This window comes from Perognathus longimembris, chromosome 8 (assembly GCF_023159225.1).
Source record: "Perognathus longimembris pacificus isolate PPM17 chromosome 8, ASM2315922v1, whole genome shotgun sequence".
NCBI classification, from domain to species: Eukaryota; Metazoa; Chordata; class Mammalia; order Rodentia; family Heteromyidae; genus Perognathus; species Perognathus longimembris.
Window position 1 is genome coordinate 33,065,216 of NC_063168.1, and position 23,211 is coordinate 33,088,426.

Below are 23,211 nucleotides of genomic sequence, written 5' to 3' on the forward strand. Positions count from 1 at the left end.
TTTATCAGTAAATATCTCCACTGAGATTAAGAAAAGCTGTAGCTTAATAAATTAATTACTTCCTGGTATGGTTACTGTACAGGTAACTCCCCAAACGAATCTGTATTGTGGTGACGGAACAGAGAAAAAAGCTCATTCAGGACCTGCACTTACGAAGGGAGTAGGCAGCTGTATATCGAGGAGTATCCCTTCTGAGAACAGAAACAGCTGGAGCTTGCTAAGGTAATTACACAAGGGAAAGGATAATGTACTGGGAAATTCTCAGAAGAATCTGTTTTGTGATGAGGGGAGAGAGATAAAAGCTCATTTAGGAACGACATGAACATGCTGCGTAGGTAGCTCTTTATTAATAAATATCTCCACTGAGATTAAATAAAACAGTAGCTTAATAAATTAAGTACTTCCTGGTATGGTTACTGTACTGGTAACTCCCCAAAGAATCTGGATTGTGGTGAGGGAACAGAGAAAAAAAGCTCATTTATGACCTGCACTTACGAAGGGGGTAGGCAGCTGTATATCAGGGAGTAACCCTTCTGAGAATAAAAACAGCTGGAGCTTGTTAAGGTAATTACACAGGGGAAAGGATAATGTACTGGGAATCCTCAGAAGAATCTGATTTGTGGTGAGGGGAGAGAGATAAAAGCCCATTTAAGAACGACATGAACATGCTGCGTAGGTAGCTGTTTATCAGTAAATATCTCCTCTGAGATTAAGAAAAGCAGTAGCTTAATAAATTAAGTACTTCCTGGTATGTTTACTGTACTGGATACTCTCCAAAAGAATCTGGATTGTGGTGAGGGAAGAGAGAAAAAAGCTCATTTAGGACCTGCATTTGCGAAGGGGGTAGGCAGCTGTATATCAGGGAGTATCCCGTCTGAGAATAAAAACAGCTGGAGGTTGTTAAGGTAATTACCCGGGATAAAGGATAATGTACTGGGAAATCCTCAGAAGAATCTGATTTGAGGTGAGGGGAGAGAGATAAAAGCTCATTTAGGAACGACATGAACATGCTGCGTACGTAGCTCTTTATTAGTAAATATCTCCACTGAGATTAAGAAAAGCAGTAGCTTAGTAAACTAAGTACTTCCTGGTATGGTTACTGTACTGGTAACTCCACAAAGAATCTGGATTGTGGTGAGGGAACAGAGAAAAAGCTCATTTAGGACCTGCAGTTACGAAGGGGTTAGGCAGCTGTATATCAGGGAGTATCCATTCTGAGAATAAAAACATCTGGTGCTTGTTAAGGTAAATACACAGGGGAAAGGATAATGTACTGGGAACTCCTCAGAAGAATCTGATTTGTGGTGAGGGGAGAGAGATAAAAGCTCATTAAGAACGACATGAAAATGCTGCATGGGTAGCTGTTTATCAGTAAATATCTCCACTGAGATTAAGAAAAGCATTAGGTTAATAAATTAAGTACTTCCTGGTGTGGTTACTGTACTGGTAACTCCCCAAAAGTATCTGGATTGTGGTGAGGGAACAGAGAAAAAAGCTCTTTAGGACCTGCACTTTTGAAGGGGGTAGGCAGCTGTATAACAGGAGTAAACCTTCTGAGAATAAAAACGGCTGGGGCTTGTTAAGGTAATTACACAGGGGAAAGGATAATGTACTGGGAACTCCTCAGAAGAATCTGATTTGTGGTGATGGGAGAGAGATAAAAGCTCATTTAGGAACGACATGAACATGCTGCGTTGGTAGCTGTTTATCAGTAAATATCTCCACTGAGATTAAGAAAAGCAGTAGCTTAATAAATTAAGTACTTCCTGGTATGGTTACTGTACTGGTAAGTCCCCAAAAGAATCTGGATTGTGGTGCGGGAACAGAGAAAAAAGCTCATTTATGACCTGCACTTACGAAGGGGGTAGGCAGCTGTATATCAGGGAGTAACCCTTCTGAGAATAAAAACAGCTAGAGCTTGTTAAGGTAATTACACAGGGGAAAGGATAATGTACTGGGAACTCCTCAGAAGAATCTGATTTGTGGTGAGGGGGAGAGAGATAAAAGCTCATTTAGGAATGACACGAACATGCTGCGTAGGTAGCTATTTATCAGTAAATATCTCCACTGAAATAAGAAAAGCAGTAGCTTAATAAATTAAGTACTTCCTGGTATGGTTACTGTAATGGTAACTCCCCAAAAGAATCTGGATTGTGGTGAGGGAACAGAGAAAAATGCTCATTTAGGACCTGCACTTACGAAGGGGATAGGCAGCTGTATATCAGGGAGTATCCCTTCTGAGAATAAAAACAGCTGGAGCTTGTTTAGGTAATTACACAGGGAAAGGATAATGTACTGGGAACACCTCAGAAGAATCTGATTTGTGGTGAGGGGAGAGAGATAAAAGCTCACTTAGGAACCACATGAAATGCTGCGCAGGTAGCTGTTTATCAGTAAATATCTCCACTGAGATTAAGAAAGCAGTAGCTTAATAAATTAAGTACTTCCTGGTATATTTACTGTACTGCTAACTCCCCAAAGAATCTGGATTGTGGTGAGGGAACAGAGAAAAAAGCTCATTTAGGACTTACACTTACGAAGGGGGTAGGCAGCTGTATATCAGGGACTATCCCTTCTGAGAATAAAAACAGCTAGAGCGAGGTTAAGGTAATTACACAGGGGAAAGGATAATGTACTGGGAACTCCTCAGAAGAATCTGATTTGTGGTGAGGGGAGAGAGATAAAAGCTCATGTAGGAACGACATGAACATGCTGCGTAGGTAGCTGTTTATCAGTAAATATCTCCACTGAGATTAAGAAAAGCTGTAGCTTAATAAATTAATTACTTCCTGGTATGGTTACTGTACAGGTAACTCCCCAAACGAATCTGTATTGTGGTGACGGAACAGAGAAAAAAGCTCATTCAGGACCTGCACTTACGAAGGGAGTAGGCAGCTGTATATCGAGGAGTATCCCTTCTGAGAACAGAAACAGCTGGAGCTTGCTAAGGTAATTACACAGGGGAAAGGATAATGTACTGGGAAATTCTCAGAAGAATCTGTTTTGTGATGAGGGGAGAGAGATAAAAGCTCATTTAAGAACGACATGAACATGCTGCGTAGGTAGCTCTTTATTAATAAATATCTCCACTGAGATTAAATAAAACAGTAGCTTAATAAATTAAGTACTTCCTGGTATGGTTACTGTACTGGTAACTCCCAAAGAATCTGGATTGTGGTGAGGGAACAGAGAAAAAAGCTCATTTATGACCTGCACTTACGAAGGGGGTAGGCAGCTGTATATCAGGGAGTAACCCCTTCTGAGAATAAAAACAGCTGGAGCTTGTTAAGGTAATTACACAGGGGAAGGATAATGTACTGGGAATCCTCAGAAGAATCTGATTTGTGGTGAGGGGAGAGAGATAAAAGCCCATTTAAGAACGACATGAACATGCTGCGTAGGTAGCTGTTTATCAGTAAATATCTCCTCTGAGATTAAGAAAAGCAGTAGCTTAATAAATTAAGTACTTCCTGGTATGTTTACTGTACTGGATACTCTCCAAAAGAATCTGGATTGTGGTGAGGGAAGAGAGAAAAAAGCTCATTTAGGACCTGCATTTGCGAAGGGGGGTAGGCAGCTGTATATCAGGGAGTATCCCGTCTGAGAATAAAAACAGCTGGAGGTTGTTAAGGTAATTACCCCGGGATAAAGGATAATGTACTGGGAAATCCTCAGAAGAATCTGATTTGAGGTGAGGGGAGAGAGATAAAAGCTCATTTAGGAACGACATGAACATGCTGCGTACGTAGCTCTTTATTAGTAAATATCTCCACTGAGATTAAGAAAAGCAGTAGCTTAGTAAACTAAGTACTTCCTGGTATGGTTACTGTACTGGTAAGTCCCCAAAAGAATCTGGATTGTGGTGCGGGAACAGAGAAAAAAGCTCATTTATGACCTGCACTTACGAAGGGGGTAGGCAGCTGTATATCAGGGAGTAACCCTTCTGAGAATAAAAACGGCTGGGGCTTGTTAAGGTAATTACACAGGGGAAAGGATAATGTACTGGGAACTCCTCAGAAGAATCTGATTTGTGGTGATGGGAGAGAGATAAAAGCTCATTTAGGAACGACATGAACATGCTGCGTTGGTAGCTGTTTATCAGTAAATATCTCCACTGAGATTAAGAAAAGCAGTAGCTTAATAAATTAAGTACTTCCTGGTATGGTTACTGTACTGGTAAGTCCCCAAAAGAATCTGGATTGTGGTGCGGAACAGAGAAAAAAGCTCATTTATGACCTGCACTTACGAAGGGGGTAGGCAGCTGTATATCAGGGAGTAACCCTTCTGAGAATAAAAACAGCTAGAGCTTGTTAAGGTAATTACACAGGGGGAAAGGATAATGTACTGGAACTCCTCAGAAGAATCTGATTTGTGGTGCAGGGGAGAGAGATAAAAGCTCATTTAGGAATGACACGAACATGCTGCGTAGGTAGCTATTTATCAGTAAATATCTCCACTGAAATAAGAAAAGCAGTAGCTTAATAAATTAAGTACTTCCTGGTATGGTTACTGTAATGGTAACTCCCCAAAAGAATCTGGATTGTGGTGAGGGAACAGAGAAAAATGCACATTTAGGACCTGCACTTACGAAGGGGATAGGCAGCTGTATATCAGGGAGTATCCCTTCTGAGAATAAAAACAGCTGGAGCTTGTTTAGGTAATTACACAGGGGAAAGGATAATGTACTGGGAACACCTCAGAAGAATCTGATTTGTGGTGAGGGGAGAGAGATAAAAGCTCACTTAGGAACCACATGAAATGCTGCGCAGGTAGCTGTTTATCAGTAAATATCTCCACTGAGATTAAGAAAAGCAGTAGCTTAATAAATTAAGTACTTCTGGTATATTTACTGTACTGCTAACTCCCCAAAGAATCTGGATTGTGGTGAGGGAACAGAGAAAAAAGCTCATTTAGGACTTACACTTACGAAGGGGGTAGGCAGCTGTATATCAGGGACTATCCCTTCTGAGAATAAAAACAGCTAGAGCGAGTTAAGGTAATTACACAGGGGAAAGGATAATGTACTGGGAACTCCTCAGAAGAATCTGATTTGTGGTGAGGGGGAGAGAGATAAAAGCTCATGTAGGAACGACATGAACATGCTGCGTAGGTAGCTGTTTATCAGTAAATATCTCCACTGAGATTAAGAAAAGCTGTAGCTTAATAAATTAATTACTTCCTGGTATGGTTACTGTACAGGTAACTCCCCAAACGAATCTGTATTGTGGTGACGGAACAGAGAAAAAAGCTCATTCAGGACCTGCACTTACGAAGGGAGTAGGCAGCTGTATATCGAGGAGTATCCCTTCTGAGAACAGAAACAGCTGGAGCTTGCTAAGGTAATTACACAGGGAAAGGATAATGTACTGGGAAATTCTCAGAAGAATCTGTTTTGTGATGAGGGGAGAGAGATAAAAGCTCATTTAGGAACGACATGAACATGCTGCGTAGGTAGCTCTTTATTAATAAATATCTCCACTGAGATTAAATAAAACAGTAGCTTAATAAATAAGTACTTCCTGGTATGGTTACTGTACTGGTAACTCCCCAAAGAATCTGGATTGTGGTGAGGGAACAGAGAAAAAAGCTCATTTAGGACCTGCACTTACGAAGGGGGTAGGCAGCTGTATATCAGGGAGTAACCCTTCTGAGATAAAAACAGCTGGAGCTTGTTAAGGTAATACACAGGGGAAAGGATAATGTACTGGGAACTCCTCAGAAGAATCTGATTTGTGGTGAGGGGAGAGAGATAAAAGCTCATTTAAGAACGACATGAACATGCTGCGTAGGTAGCTGTTTATCAGTAAATATCTCCACTGAGATTAAGAAAAGCAGTAGCTTAATAAATTAAGTACTTCCTGGTATGGTTTACTGTACTGGTAACTCTCCAAAAGAATCTGGATTGTGGTGAGGGAAGAGAGAAAAAAGCTCATTTAGGACCTGCATTTGCGAAGGGGGTAGGCAGCTGTATATCAGGGAGTATCCCGTCTGAGAATAAAAACAGCTGGAGCTTGTTAAGGTAATTACACGGATAAAGGATAATGTACTGGGAATCCTCAGAAGAATCTGATTTGTGGTGAGGGGAGAGAGATAAAAGCTCATTTAGGAACGACATGAACATGCTGCGTAGGTAGCTGTTTATCAGTAAATATCTCCACTGAGATTAAGAAAAGCAGTAGCTTAATAAACTAAGTACTTCCTGGTATGGTTACTGTACTGGTAACTCCAAAAGAATCTGGATTGTGGTGAGGGAACAGAGAAAAAGCTCATTTAGGACCTGCACTTACGAAGGGGTAGGCAGCTGTATATCAGGGAGTAAACCTTCTGAGAATAAAAACAGCTGGAGCTTGTTAAGGTAATTACACAGGGGAAAGGCTATTGTACTGGGGAACTCCTCAGAAGAATCTGATTTGTGGTGAGGGGGAGAGAGATAAAAGCTCATTTAGGAACGACATGAACATGCTGCAAAGGTAGCTGTTTATCAGTAAATATCTCCACTGAGATTAAGAAAAGCAGTAGCTTAATAAATTAAGTACTTCCTGGTATGGATACTGTACTGGTAACTCCCCAAAAGAATCTGGATTGTGGTGAGGGAACAGAGAAAAAAGCTCATTTAGGACCTGCACTTACGAAGGGGTAGGCAGCTGTATATCAGGGAGTAAACCTTCTGTGAATAAAAACAGCTGGAGCTTGTTAAGGTAATTACACAGGGAAAGGATATGTACTGGGAACTCCTCAGAAGAATCTGATTTGTGGTGAGGGGAGAGAGATAAAAGCTCATTTAGGAACGACATGAACATGCTGCGTAGGTAGCTGTTTATCAGTAAATATCTCCACTGAGATTAAGAAAAGCAGTAGCTTAATAAATTAAGTACTTCCTGGTATGGTTACTGTACTGGTAACTCCCCAAAAGAATCTGGATTGTGGTGAGGGAACAGAGAAAAAAGCTCATTTAGGACCTGCACTTACCAAGGGGGTAGGCAGCTGTGTATCAGGGAGTATCCCTTCTGAGAATAAAAACAGCTGGAGCTTGTTAAGGTAATTACACAGGGGAAAGGATAATGTACTGGGAACTCCTCAGAAGAATCTGATTTGTGGTGAGGGGAGAGAGATAAAAGCTCATTTAGGAACGACATGAACATTCTGCCTAGGTAGCTCTTTATTAGTAAATATCTCCACTGAGATTAAGAAAAGCAGTAGCTTAAAAAATTAATTACTTCGTGGTATGGTTACTGTACTGGAAACTCCCCAAAGAATCTGGATTGTGGTGAGGGAACAGAGAAAAAGCTCATTTAGGACCTGCACTTATGAAGGCGGTAGGCAGCTGTATATCAGGGAGTATCCCTTCTGAGAATAAAAACATCTGGTGCTTGTTAAGGTAAATACACAGGGGAAAGGATAATGTACTGGGAACTCCTCAGAAGAATCTGATTTGTGGTGAGGGGAGAGAGATAAAAGCTCATTTAGGAACGACATGAACATGCTGCATGGGTAGCTGTTTATCAGTAAATATCTCCACTGAGATTAAGAAAAGCAGTAGCTTAATAAATTAAGTACTTCCTGGTATGGTTACTGTACTGGTAACTCCCAAAAGAATCTGGATTGTGGTGAGGGAACAGAGAAAAAAGCTCTTTAGGACCTGCACTTACGAAGGGGGTAGGCAGCTGTATAATCAGGGAGTAAACCTTCTGAGAATAAAAACAGCTGGAGCTTGTTAAGGTAATTACACAGGGGAAAGGATAATGTACTGGGAACTCCTCAGAAGAATCTGATTTGTGGTGAGGGGAGAGAGATAAAAGCTCATTTAGGAACGACATGACATGCTGCGTAGGTAGCTGTTTATCAGTAAATATCTCCACTGAGATTAAGAAAAGCAGTAGCTTAATAAATTAAGTACTTCCTGGTATGGTTACTGTACTGGTAACTCCCCAAAAGAATCTGGATTGTGGTGAGGGAACAGAGAAAAAGCTCATTTAGGACCTGCACTTACGAAGGGGGTAGGCAGCTGTATATCAGGGAGTATCCCTTCTGAGAATAAAAACAGCTGGAGCTTGTTAAGGTAATTACACAGGGGAAAGGATAAAGTACTGGGAACTCCTCAGAAGAATCTGATTTGTGGTGAGGGGTGAGAGATAAAAGCTCACTTAGGAACGACATGAACATGCTGCGCAGGTAGCTGTTTATCAGTAAATATCTCCACTGAGATTAAGAAAAGCAGTAGCTTAATAAATTAAGTACTTCCTGGTATGGTTACTGTACTGGTAACTCCCCAAAAGAATCTGGATTGTGGTGAGGGAACAGAGAAAAAAGCTCATTTAGGACCTGCACTTACGAAGGGGGTAGGCAGCTGTATATCAGGGAGTAAATCCCTTCTGACAAGAAAAACAGCTGGAGCTTGTTAAGGTAATTACACAGGGGAAAGATAATGTACTGGGAACTCCTCAGAAGAATCTGTTTGTGGTGAGGGGAGAGAGATAAAAGCTCATTTAGGAACGACATGAACATGCTGCGTAGGTAGCTGTTTATCAGTAAATATCTCCACTGAGATTAAGAAAAGCAGTAGCTTAATAAATTAAGTACTTCCTGGTATGGTTACTGTACTGGTAACTCCCCAAAAGAATCTGGATTGTGGTGAGGGAACAGAGAAAAAAGCTCATTTAGGTACCTGCACTTACGAAAGGGGTAGGTAGCTGTATATCAGGGAGTATCCATTCTGAGAATAAAAACACCTGGAGCTTGTTAAGGTAATTACACAGGGGAAAGATAATGTACTGGGAACTCCTCAGAAGAATCTGATTTGTGGTGAGGGGACAGAGATAAAAGCTCATTTAGGAACGACATGAAATGCTGCATTAGCTGTTTATCAGTAAATATCTCCACTGAGATAAGAAAAGCAGTAGCTTAATAAATTAAGTAATTCCTGGTATGGTACTGTACTGGTAACTCCCAAAAGAATCTGGATTGTGGTGAGGGAACAGAGAAAAAGCTCATTTAGGACCTGCACTTACGAAGGGGTAGGCAGCTGTATATCAGGGAGTAAACCTTCTGAGAATAAAAGCAGCTGGAGATTGTTAAGGTAATTACACAGGGGAAAGGATAATGTACTGGGAACTCCTCAGAATCTGATTTGTGGTGAGGGAGAGAGATAAAAGCTCATTTAGAACCGACATGAAAATGCTGCTAGGTAGCTGTTTATCAGTAAATATCTCCACTGAGATTAAGAAAAGCAGTAGCTTAATAAATTAAGTACTTCCTGGTATGTTACTGTCTGGTAACTCAAAAGAATCTGGATTGTGGTGAGGGAACAGAGAAAAAAGCTCATTTAGGAACCATACTTACGAAGGGGGTAGGCAGCTGTATATCAGGGAGTATCCCTTCTGAGAATAAAAACAGCTAGCTTGTTAAAGAAATTACACAGGGGAAAGGATAATGTACTGGGAACTCCTCAGAAGAATCTGATTGTGGTGTGGGGAGAGAGAAAAAAGCTCATTTAGGAACGACATGAACATGCTGCGTAGGTAGCTGTTTATCAGTAAATATCTCCACTGAGATTAAGAAAAGCAGTAGCTTAATAAATTAAGTACTTCCTGGTATGGTTACTGTACTGGTAACTCCCCAAAAGAATCTGGATTGTGGTGAGGGAACAGAGAAAAAAGCTCATTTAGGACCTGCACTTACGAAGGGGGTAGGCAGCTGTATATCAGGGAGTACCTTCTGAGAATAAAACAGCTGGAGCTTGTTAAGATAATTACACAGGGGAAAGGATAAATGTACTGGGAACTCCTCAGAAGAATCTGATTTGTGGTGAGGGGAGAGAGATAAAAGCTCATTTAGGAACGACATGACATGCTGCGTAGGTAGCTGTTTATCAGTAAATATCTCCACTGAGATTAAGAAAAGCAGTAGCTTAATAAATTAAGTACTTCCTGGTATATTTACTGTACTGGTAACTCCCCAAAAGAATCTGGATTGTGGTGAGGGAACAGAGAAAAAAGCTCATTTAGGACCTGCACTTACGAAGGGGGTAGGCAGCTGTATATCAGGGAGTATCCTTCTGAGAATAAAAACAGATGGAGCTTGTTAAGGTAATTACACAGGGGAAAGGATAATGAACTGGGAACTCCTCAGAAGAATCTGATTTGTGGTGAGGGGAGAGAGATAAAAGCTCATTTAGGAACGACATGAACATGCTGCATAGGTAGCTGTTTATCAGTAAATATCTCCACTGAGATTAAGAAAAGCAGTAGCTTAATAAATTAAGTACTTCCTGGTATGGTTACTGTACTGGTAACTCCCCAAAAGAATCTGGATTGTGGTGAGGGAACAGAGAAAAAAGCTCATTTAGGACCTGCACTTACGAAGGGGGTAGGCAGCTGTATATCAGGGAGTAAACTTCTGAGAATAAAACAGCTGGAGCTTGTTAAGGTAATTACACAGGGGAAAGGATAATGTACTGGGAACTCCTCAGAAGAATCTGATTTGTGGTGAGGGGAGAGAGATAAAAGCTCATTTAGGAACGACATGAACATGCTGCGTAGGTAGCTGTTTATCAGTAAATATCTCCACTGAGATTAAGAAAAGCAGTAGCTTAATAAATTAAGTACTTCCTGGTATGGTTACTGTACTGGTAACTCCCAAAAGAATCTGGATTGTGGTGAGGGAACAGAGAAAAAAGCTCATTTAGGACCTGCACTTACGAAGGGGGTAGCAGCTGTATATCAGGGAGTATCCCTTCTGAGAATAAAAACAGCTGGAGCTTGTTAAGGTAATTACACAGGGGAAAGATAATGTACTGGGAACTCCTCAGAAGAATCTGATTTGTGGTGAGGGGAGAGAGATAAAAGCTCATTTAGGAACGACATGAACATGCTGCATAGGTAGCTGTTTATCAGTAAATATCTCCACTGAGATTAAGAAAAGCAGTAGCTTAATAAATTAAGTACTTCCTGGTATGGTTACTGTACTGGTAACTCCCCAAAAGAATCTGGATTGTGGTGAGGGAACAGAGAAAAAAGCTCATTTAGGACCTGCACTTACGAAGGGGTAGGCAGCTGTATATCAGGGAGTAAACCTTCTGAGAATAAAAACAGCTGGAGCTTGTTAAGGTAATTACACAGGGGAAAGGATAATGTACTGGAACTCCTCAGAAGAATCTGATTTGTGGTGAGGGGAGAGAGATAAAAGCTCATTTAGGAACGACATGAACATGCTGCGTAGGTAGCTGTTTATCAGTAAATATCTCCACTGAGATTAAGAAAAGCAGTAGCTTAATAAATTAAGTACTTCCTGGTATGGTTACTGTACTGGTAACTCCCCAAAAGAATCTGGATTGTGGTGAGGGAACAGAGAAAAAAGCTCATTTAGGACCTGCACTTACGAAGGGGGTAGGCAGCTGTATATCAGGGAGTAAACCTTCTGAGAATAAAAACAGCTGGAGCTTGTTAAGGTAATTACACAGGGGAAAGGATAATGTACTGGGAACTCCTCAGAAGAATCTGATTTGTGGTGAGGGGAGAGAGATAAAAGCTCATTTAGGAACGACATGAACATGCTGCGTAGGTAGCTGTTTATCAGTAAATATCTCCACTGAGATTAAGAAAAGCAGTAGCTTAATAAATTAAGTACTTCCTGGTATGGTTACTGTACTGGTAACTCCCCAAAAGAATCTGGATTGTGGTGAGGGAACAGAGAAAAAAGCTCATTTAGGACCTGCACTTACGAAGGGGGTAGGCAGCTGTATATCAGGGAGTAAACATTCTGAGAATAAAAACAGCTGGAGCTTGTTAAGGTAATTACACAGGGGAAAGGATAATGTACTGGGAACTCCTCAGAAGAATCTGATTTGTGGTGAGGGGAGAGGAGATAAAAGCTCATTTAGGAACGACATGAACATGCTGCGTAGGTAGCTGTTTATCAGTAAATATCTCCACTGAGATTAAGAAAAGCAGTAGCTTAATAAATTAAGTACTTCCTGGTATGGTTACTGTACTGGTAACTCCCCAAAAGAATCTGGATTGTGGTGAGGGAACAGAGAAAAAAGCTCATTTAGGACCTGCACTTACGAAGGGGTAGGCAGCTGTATATCAGGAGTAAACCTTCTGAGAATAAAAACAGCTGGAGCTTGTTAAGGTAATTACACAGGGGAAAGGAATATGTACTGGGAACTCCTCAGAAGAATCTGATTTGTGGTGGGGAGAGAGATAAAAGCTCATTTAGGAACGACATGAACATGCTGCTTAGGTAGCTGTTTATCAGTAAATATCTCCACTGAGATTAAGAAAAGCAGTAGCTTAATAAATTAAGTACTTCCTGGTATGGTTACTGTACTGGTAACTCCCCAAAAGAATCTGGATTGTGGTGAGGGAACAGAGAAAAAAGCTCATTTAGGACCTGCACTTACGAAGGGGTAGGCAGCTGTATATCAGGGAGTAAACCTTCTGAGAATAAAAACAGCTGGAGCTTGTTAAGGTAATTACACAGGGAAAGGATAATGTACTGGGAACTCCTCAGAAGAATCTGATTTGTGTGAGGGGAGAGAGATAAAAGCTCATTTAGGAACGACATGAACATGCTGCGTAGGTAGCTGTTTATCAGTAAATATCTCCACTGAGATTAAGAAAAGCAGTAGCTTAATAAATTAAGTACTTCCTGGTATGGTTACTGTACTGGTAACTCCCCAAAAGAATCTGGATTGTGGTGAGGGAACAGAGAAAAAAGCTCATTTAGGACCTGCACTTACGAAGGGGGTAGGCAGCTGTATATCAGGGAGTATCCTTCTGAGAATAAAAACAGCTGGAGCTTGTTAAGGTAATTACACAGGGGTCTGGATAATGTACTGGGAACCCTCAGAAGAATCTGATTTGTGGTGAGGGGAGAGAGATAAAAAGCTCATTTAGGAACGACATGAACATGCTGCGTAGGTAGCTGTTTATCAGTAAATATCTCCACTGAGATTAAGAAAAGCAGTAGCTTAATAAATTAAGTACTTCCTGGTATGGTTACTGTACTGGTAACTCCCAAAAGAATCTGGATTGTGGTGAGGGAACAGAGAAAAAGCTCATTTAGGACCTGCACTTACGAAGGGGGTAGGTAGCTGTATATCAGGGAGTATCCCTTCTGAGAATAAAAACAGCTGGAGCTTATTAAGGTAATTACACAGGGGAAAGGATATGTACTGGGAACTCCTCAGAAGAATCTGATTGTGGTGAGGGGAGAGAGATAAAAGCTCATTTAGGAACGACATGAACATGCTGCGTAGGTAGCTGTTTATCAGTAAATATCTCCACTGAGATTAAGAAAAGCAGTAGCTTAATAAATTAAGTACTTCCTGGTATGGTTACTGTACTGGTAACTCCCCAAAAGAATCTGGATTGTGGTGAGGGAACAGAGAAAAAAGCTCATTTAGGACTGCACTTACGAAGGGGTTAGGCAGCTGTATATCAGGGAGTAAACCTTCTGAGAATAAAAACAGCTGGAGCTTGTTAAGGTAATTATACAGGGGAAAGGATAATGTACTGGGAACTCCTCAGAAGAATCTGATTTGTGGTGAGGGGAGAGAGATAAAAGCTCATTTAGGAACGACATGACATGCTGCGTAGGTAGCTGTTTATCAGTAAATATCTCCACTGAGATTAAGAAAAGCAGTAGCTTAATAAATTAAGTACTTCCTGGTATGGTTACTGTACTGGTAACTCCCCAAAAGAATCTGGATTGTGGTGAGGGAACAGAGAAAAAGCTCATTTAGGACCTGCACTTACGAAGGGGGTAGGCAGCTGTATATCAGGGAGTAAACCTTCTGAGAATAAAAACAGCTGGAGCTTGTTAAGGTAATTACACAGGGGAAAGGATAATGTACTGGGAACTCCTCAGAAGAATCTGATTTGTGGTGAGGGGAGAGAGATAAAAGCTCATTTAGGAACGACATGAACATGCTGCATAGGTAGCTGTTTATCAGTAAATATCTCCACTGAGATTAAGAAAAGCAGTAGCTTAATAAATTAAGTACTTCCTGGTATGGTTACTGTACTGGTAACTCCCCAAAAGAATCTGGATTGTGGTGAGGGAACAGAGAAAAAAGCTCATTTAGGACCTGCACTTACGAAGGGGGTAGGCAGCTGTATATCAGGGAGTAAACATTCTGAGAATAAAAACAGCTGGAGCTTGTTAAGGTAATTACACAGGGGAAAGGATAATGTACTGGGAACTCCTCAGAAGAATCTGATTTGTGGTGAGGGGAGAGAGATAAAAGCTCATTTAGGAACGACATGACATGCTGCGTAGGTAGCTGTTTATCAGTAAATATCTCCACTGAGATTAAGAAAAGCAGTAGCTTAATAAATTAAGTACTTCCTGGTATGGTTACTGTACTGGTAACTCCCCAAAAGAATCTGGATTGTGGTGAGGGAACAGAGAAAAAAGCTCATTTAGGACCTGCACTTACGAAGGGGGTAGGCAGCTGTATATCAGGGAGTAAACCTTCTGAGAATAAAAAAGCTGGAGCTTGTTAAGGTAATTACACAGGGGAAAGGATAATGTACTGGGAACTCCTCAGAAGAATCTGATTTGTGGTGAGGGAGAGAGATAAAAGCTCATTTAGGAACGACATGAAATGCTGCGTAGGTAGCTGTTTATCAGTAAATATCTCCACTGAGATTAAGAAAAGCAGTAGCTTAATAAATTAAGGTACTTCCTGGTATGGTTACTGTACTGGTAACTCCCAAAAGAATCTGGATTGTGGTGAGGGAACAGAGAAAAAAGCTCATTTAGGACCTGCACTTACGAAGGGGTAGGCAGCTGTATATCAGGGAGTAAACATTCTGAGAATAAAAACAGCTGGAGCTTGTTAAGTAATTACACAGGGGAAAGGATAATGTACTGGGAACTCCTCAGAAGAATCTGATTTGTGGTGAGGGAGAGAGATAAAAGCTCATTTAGGAACGACATGAATGCTGCGTAGGTAGCTGTTTATCAGTAAATATCTCCACTGAGATTAAGAAAAGCAGTAGCTTAATAAATTAAGTACTTCCTGGTATGGTTACTGTACTGGTAACTCCCAAAAGAATCTGGATTGTGGTGAGGGAACAGAGAAAAAAGCTCATTTAGGACCTGCACTTACGAAGGGGGTAGGCAGCTGTATATCAGGGAGTATCCTTCTGAGAATAAAAACAGATGGAGCTTGTTAAGGTAATTACACAGGGGAAAGGATAATGTACTGGGAACTCCTCAGAAGAATCTGATTGTGGTGAGGGGAGAGAGATAAAAGCTCATTTAGGAACGACATGAACATGCTGCGTAGGTAGCTGTTTATCAGTAAATATCTCCACTGAGATTAAGAAAAGCAGTAGCTTAATAAATTAAGTACTTCCTGGTATGGTTACTGTACTGGTAACTCCCCAAAAGAATCTGGATTGTGGTGAGGGAACAGAGAAAAAAGCTCATTTAGGACTGCACTTACGAAGGGGGTAGGCAGCTGTATATCAGGGAGTACCTTCTGAGAATAAATACAGCTGGAGCTTGTTAAGATAATTACACAGGGGAAAGGAAATGTACTGGGAACTCCTCAGAAGAATCTGATTTGTGGTGAGGAGAGATAAAAGCTCATTTAGGAACGACATGGACATGCTGCTTAGGTAGCTGTTTATCAGTAAATATCTCCACTGAGATTAAGAAAAGCAGTAGCTTAATAAATTAAGTACTTCCTGGTATGGTTACTGTACTGGTAACTCCCCAAAACAATCTGGATTGTGGTGAGGGAACAGAGAAAAAAGCTCATTTAGGACCTGCATCTTACGAAGGGTAGGCAGCTGTATATCAGGGAGTATCCCTTCTGAGAATAAAAACAGCTGGAGCTTGTTAAGGTAATTACACAGGGGAAAGGATAATGTACTGGGAACTCCTCAGAAGAATCTGATTTGTGGTGAGGGGAGAGAGATAAAAGCTCATTTAGGAACGACATGAACATGCTGCATAGGTAGCTGTTTATCAGTAAATATCTCCACTGAGATTAAGAAAAGCAGTAGCTTAATAAATTAAGTACTTCCTGGTATGGTTACTGTACTGGTAACTCCCCAAAAGAATCTGGATTGTGGTGAGGGAACAGAGAAAAAAGCTCATTTAGGACCTGCACTTACGAAGGGGGTAGGCAGCTGTATATCAGGGAGTAAACCTTCTGAGAATAAAAACAGCTGGAGCTTGTTAAGGTAATTACACAGGGGAAAGGATAATGTACTGGGAACTCCTCAGAAGAATCTGATTTGTGGTGAGGGGAGAGAGATAAAAGCTCATTTAGGAACGACATGAACATGCTGCGTAGGTAGCTGTTTATCAGTAAATATCTCCACTGAGATTAAGAAAAGCAGTAGCTTAATAAATTAAGTACTTCCTGGTATGGTTACTGTACTGGTAACTCCCAAAAGAATCTGGATTGTGGTGAGGGAACAGAGAAAAAAGCTCATTTAGGACCTGCACTTACGAAGGGGGTAGGCAGCTGTATATCAGGGAGTACCTTCTGAGAATAAAACAGCTGGAGCTTGTTAAGGTAATTACACAGGGGAAAGGATAATGTACTGGGAACTCCTCAGAAGAATCTGATTTGTGGTGAGGGGAGAGAGATAAAAGCTCATTTAGGAACGACATGAACATGCTGCGTAGGTAGCTGTTTATCAGTAAATATCTCCACTGAGATTAAGAAAAGCAGTAGCTTAATAAATTAAGTACTTCCTGGTATGGTTACTGTACTGGTAACTCCCCAAAGAATCTGGATTGTGGTGAGGGAACAGAGAAAAAAGCTCATTTAGGACCTGCACTTACGAAGGGGGTAGGCAGCTGTATATCAGGGAGTAAACCTTCTGAGAATAAAAACAGCTGGAGCTTGTTAAGGTAATTACACAGGGGAAAGGATAATGTACTGGGAACTCCTCAGAAGAATCTGATTTGTGGTGAGGGGAGAGAGATAAAAGCTCATTTAGGAACGACATGAACATGCTGCGTAGGTAGCTGTTTATCAGTAAATATCTCCACTGAGATTAAGAAAAGCAGTAGCTTAATAAATTAAGTACTTCCTGGTATGGTTACTGTACTGGTAACTCCCAAAAGAATCTGGATTGTGGTGAGGGAACAGAGAAAAAAGCTCATTTAGGACCTGCACTTACGAAGGGGTAGGCAGCTGTATATCAGGGAGTAAACCTTCTGAGAATAAAAACAGCTGGAGCTTGTTAAGGTAATTACACAGGGGAAAGGATAATGTACTGGGAACTCCTCAGAAGAATCTGATTTGTGGTGAGAGAGAGATAAAAGCTCATTTAGGAACGACATGAACATGCTGCGTAGGTAGCTGTTTATCAGTAAATATCTCCACTGAGATTAAGAAAAGCAGTAGCTTAATAAATTAAGTACTTCCTGGTATGGTTACTGTACTGGTAACTCCCCAAAAGAATCTGGATTGTGGTGAGGGAACAGAGAAAAAAGCTCATTTAGGACCTGCACTTACGAAGGGGGTAGGCAGCTGTATATCAGGGAGTAAACCTTCTGAGAATAAAAACAGCTGGAGCTTGTTAAGGTAATTACACAGGGGAAAGGATAATGTACTGGGAACTCCTCAGAAGAATCTGATTTGTGGTGAGGGGAGAGAGATAAAAGCTCATTTAGGAACGACATGAACATGCTGCGTAGGTAGCTGTTTATCAGTAAATATCTCCACTGAGATTAAGAAAAGCAGTAGCTTAATAAATTAAGTACTTCCTGGTATGGTTACTGTACTGGTAACTCCCCAAAAGAATCTGGATTGTGGTGAGGGAACAGAGAAAAAAGCTCATTTAGGACCTGCACTTACGAAGGGGGTAGGCAGCTGTATATCAGGGAGTAAACCTTCTGAGAATAAAACAGCTGGAGCTTGTTAAGGTAATTACACAGGGGAAAGGATAATGTACTGGGAACTCCTCAGAAGAATCTGATTTGTGGTGAGGGAGAGAGATAAAAGCTCATTTAGGAACGACATGAACATGCTGCGTAGGTAGCTGTTTATCAGTAAATATCTCCACTGAGATTAAGAAAAGCAGTAGCTTAATAAATTAAGTACTTCCTGGTATGGTTACTGTACTGGTAACTCCCCAAAAGAATCTGGATTGTGGTGAGGGAACAGAGAAAAAAGCTCATTTAGGACCTGCATTACGAAGGGTAGGCAGCTGTATATCAGGGAGTAAACCTTCTGAGAATAAAAACAGCTGGAGCTTGTTAAGGTAATTACACAGGGGAAAGGATAATGTACTGGGAACTCCTCAGAAGAATCTGATTTGTGGTGAGGGGAGAGAGATAAAAGCTCATTTAGGAACGACATGAACATGCTGCGTAGGTAGCTGTTTATCAGTAAATATCTCCACTGAGATTAAGAAAAGCAGTAGCTTAATAAATTAAGTACTTCCTGGTATGGTTACTGTACTGGTAACTCCCCAAAAGAATCTGGATTGTGGTGAGGGAACAGAGAAAAAAGCTCATTTAGGACCTGCACTTACGAAGGGGGTAGGCAGCTGTATATCAGGGAGTAAACCTTCTGAGAATAAAAACAGCTGGAGCTTGTTAAGGTAATTACACAGGGGAAAGGATAATGTACTGGGAACTCCTCAGAAGAATCTGATTTGTGGTGAGGGGAGAGAGATAAAAGCTCATTTAGGAACGACATGAACATGCTGCATAGGTAGCTGTTTATCAGTAAATATCTCCACTGAGATTAAGAAAAGCAGTAGCTTAATAAATTAAGTACTTCCTGGTATGGTTACTGTACTGGTAACTCCCCAAAAGAATCTGGATTGTGGTGAGGGAACAGAGAAAAAAGCTCATTTAGGACCTGCACTTACGAAGGGGGTAGGCAGCTGTATATCAGGGAGTACCTTCTGAGAATAAAAACAGCTGGAGCTTGTTAAGGTAATTACACAGGGGAAAGGATAATGTACTGGGAACTCCTCAGAAGAATCTGATTTGTGAGGGGAGAGAGATAAAAGCTCATTTAGGAACGACATGAACATGCTGCGTAGGTAGCTGTTTATCAGTAAATATCTCCACTGAGATTAAGAAAAGCAGTAGCTTAATAAATTAAGTACTTCCTGGTATGGTTACTGTACTGGTAACTCCCCAAAAGAATCTGGATTGTGGTGAGGGAACAGAGAAAAAAGCTCATTTAGGACCTGCACTTACGAAGGGGGTAGGCAGCTGTATATCAGGGAGTAAACCTTCTGAGAATAAAAACAGCTGGAGCTTGTTAAGGTAATTACACAGGGGAAAGGATAATGTACTGGGAACTCCTCAGAAGAATCTGATTTGTGGTGAGGGGAGAGAGATAAAAGCTCATTTAGGAACGACATGAACATGCTGCGTAGGTAGCTGTTTATCAGTAAATATCTCCACTGAGATTAAGAAAAGCAGTAGCTTAATAAATTAAGTACTTCCTGGTATGGTTACTGTACTGGTAACTCCCCAAAAGAATCTGGATTGTGGTGAGGGAACAGAGAAAAAAGCTCATTTAGGACCTGCACTTACGAAGGGGGTAGGCAGCTGTATATCAGGGAGTAAACCTTCTGAGAATAAAAACAGCTGGAGCTTGTTAAGGTAATTACACAGGGGAAAGGATAATGTACTGGGAACTCCTCAGAAGAATCTGATTTGTGGTGAGGGAGAGAGATAAAAGCTCATTTAGGAACGACATGAACATGCTGCGTAGGTAGCTGTTTATCAGTAAATATCTCCACTGAGATTAAGAAAAGCAGTAGCTTAATAAATTAAGTACTTCCTGGTATGGTTACTGTACTGGTAACTCCCCAAAAGAATCTGGATTGTGGTGAGGGAACAGAGAAAAAAGCTCATTTAGGACCTGCACTTACGAAGGGTAGGCAGCTGTATATCAGGGAGTAAACCTTCTGAGAATAAAAACAGCTGGAGCTTGTTAAGGTAATTACACAGGGGAAAGGATAATGTACTGGGAACTCCTCAGAAGAATCTGATTTGTGGTGAGGGGAGAGAGATAAAAGCTCATTTAGGAACGACATGAACATGCTGCGTAGGTAGCTGTTTATCAGTAAATATCTCCACTGAGATTAAGAAAAGCAGTAGCTTAATAAATTAAGTACTTCCTGGTATGGTTACTGTACTGGTAACTCCCCAAAAGAATCTGGATTGTGGTGAGGGAACAGAGAAAAAAGCTCATTTAGGACCTGCACTTACGAAGGGGGTAGGCAGCTGTATATCAGGGAGTAACCTTCTGAGAATAAAAACAGCTGGAGTGTTAAGGTAATTACACAGGGGAAAGGATAATGTACTGGGAACTCCTCAGAAGAATCTGATTTGTGGTGAGGGGAGAGAGATAAAAGCTCATTTAGGAACGACATGAACATGCTGCGTAGGTAGCTGTTTATCAGTAAATATCTCCACTGAGATTAAGAAAAGCAGTAGCTTAATAAATTAAGTACTTCCTGGTATGGTTACTGTACTGGTAACTCCCCAAAAGAATCTGGATTGTGGTGAGGGAACAGAGAAAAAAGCTCATTTAGGACCTGCACTTACGAAGGGGGTAGGCAGCTGTATATCAGGGAGTATCCTTCTGAGAATAAAAACAGCTGGAGCTTGTTAAGGTAATTACACAGGGGAAAGGATAATGTACTGGGAACTCCTCAGAAGAATCTGATTTGTGGTGAGGGAGAGAGATAAAAGCTCATTTAGGAACGACATGAACATGCTGCTTAGGTAGCTGTTTATCAGTAAATATCTCCACTGAGATTAAGAAAAGCAGTAGCTTAATAAATTAAGTACTTCCTGGTATGGTTACTGTACTGGTAACTCCCCAAAAGAATCTGGATTGTGGTGAGGGAACAGAGAAAAAAGCTCATTTAGGACCTGCATCTTACGAAGGGGGTAGGCAGCTGTATATCAGGGAGTATCCCTTCTGAGAATAAAAACAGCTGGAGCTTGTTAAGGTAATTACACAGGGGAAAGGATAATGTACTGGGAACTCCTCAGAAGAATCTGATTTGTGGTGAGGGGAGAGAGATAAAAGCTCATTTAGGAACGACATGAACATGCTGCATAGGTAGCTGTTTATCAGTAAATATCTCCACTGAGATTAAGAAAAGCAGTAGCTTAATAAATTAAGTACTTCCTGGTATGGTTACTGTACTGGTAACTCCCCAAAAGAATCTGGATTGTGGTGAGGGAACAGAGAAAAAAGCTCATTTAGGACCTGCACTTACGAAGGGGGTAGGCAGCTGTATATCAGGGAGTATCCCTTCTGAGAATAAAACAGCTGGAGCTTGTTAAGGTAATTACACAGGGGAAAGGATAATGTACTGGGAACTCCTCAGAAGAATCTGATTTGTGGTGAGGGGAGAGAGATAAAAGCTCATTTAGGAACGACATGAACATGCTGCGTAGGTAGCTGTTTATCAGTAAATATCTCCACTGAGATTAAGAAAAGCAGTAGCTTAATAAATTAAGTACTTCCTGGTATGGTTACTGTACTGGTAACTCCCCAAAAGAATCTGGATTGTGGTGAGGGAACAGAGAAAAAAGCTCATTTAGGACCTGCACTTACGAAGGGTAGGCAGCTGTATATCAGGGAGTATCCCTTCTGAGAATAAAAACAGCTGGAGCTTGTTAAGGTAATTACACAGGGGAAAGGATAATGTACTGGGAACTCCTCAGAAGAATCTGATTTGTGGTGAGGGGAGAGAGATAAAAGCTCATTTAGGAACGACATGAACATGCTGCGTAGGTAGCTGTTTATCAGTAAATATCTCCACTGAGATTAAGAAAAGCAGTAGCTTAATAAATTAAGTACTTCCTGGTATGGTTACTGTACTGGTAACTCCCCAAAAGAATCTGGATTGTGGTGAGGGAACAGAGAAAAAAGCTCATTTAGGACCTGCACTTACGAAGGGGTAGGCAGCTGTATATCAGGGAGTAAACCTTCTGAGAATAAAAACAGCTGGAGCTTGTTAAGGTAATTACACAGGGGAAAGGATAATGTACTGGGAACTCCTCAGAAGAATCTGATTTGTGGTGAGGGGAGAGAGATAAAAGCTCATTTAGGAACGACATGAACATGCTGCATAGGTAGCTGTTTATCAGTAAATATCTCCACTGAGATTAAGAAAAGCAGTAGCTTAATAAATTAAGTACTTCCTGGTATGGTTACTGTACTGGTAACTCCCCAAAAGAATCTGGATTGTGGTGAGGGAACAGAGAAAAAAGCTCATTTAGGACCTGCACTTACGAAGGGTAGGCAGCTGTATATCAGGGAGTAAACCTTCTGAGAATAAAAACAGCTGGAGCTTGTTAAGGTAATTACACAGGGGAAAGGATAATGTACTGGGAACTCCTCAGAAGAATCTGATTTGTGGTGAGGGAGAGAGATAAAAGCTCATTTAGGAACGACATGAACATGCTGCGTAGGTAGCTGTTTATCAGTAAATATCTCCACTGAGATTAAGAAAAGCAGTAGCTTAATAAATTAAGTACTTCCTGGTATGGTTACTGTACTGGTAACTCCCCAAAAGAATCTGGATTGTGGTGAGGGAACAGAGAAAAAAGCTCATTTAGGACCTGCACTTACGAAGGGTTAGGCAGCTGTATATCAGGGAGTAAACCTTCTGAGAATAAAACAGCTGGAGCTTGTTAAGGTAATTACACAGGGGAAAGGATAATGTACTGGGAACTCCTCAGAAGAATCTGATTTGTGTGAGGGAGAGAGATAAAAGCTCATTTAGGAACGACATGAAACATGCTGCGTAGGTAGCTGTTTATCAGTAAATATCTCCACTGAGATTAAGAAAAGCAGTAGCTTAATAAATTAAGTACTTCCTGGTATGGTTACTGTACTGGTAACTCCCCAAAAGAATCTGGATTGTGGTGAGGGAACAGAGAAAAAAGCTCATTTAGGACCTGCACTTACGAAGGGGTAGGCAGCTGTATATCAGGGAGTAAACCTTCTGAGAATAAAAACAGCTGGAGCTTGTTAAGGTAATTACACAGGGGAAAGGATAATGTACTGGGAACTCCTCAGAAGAATCTGATTTGTGGTGAGGGGAGAGAGATAAAAGCTCATTTCAGGAACGACATGAACATGCTGCGTAGGTAGCTGTTTATCAGTAAATATCTCCACTGAGATTAAGAAAAGCAGTAGCTTAATAAATTAAGTACTTCCTGGTATGGTTACTGTACTGGTAACTC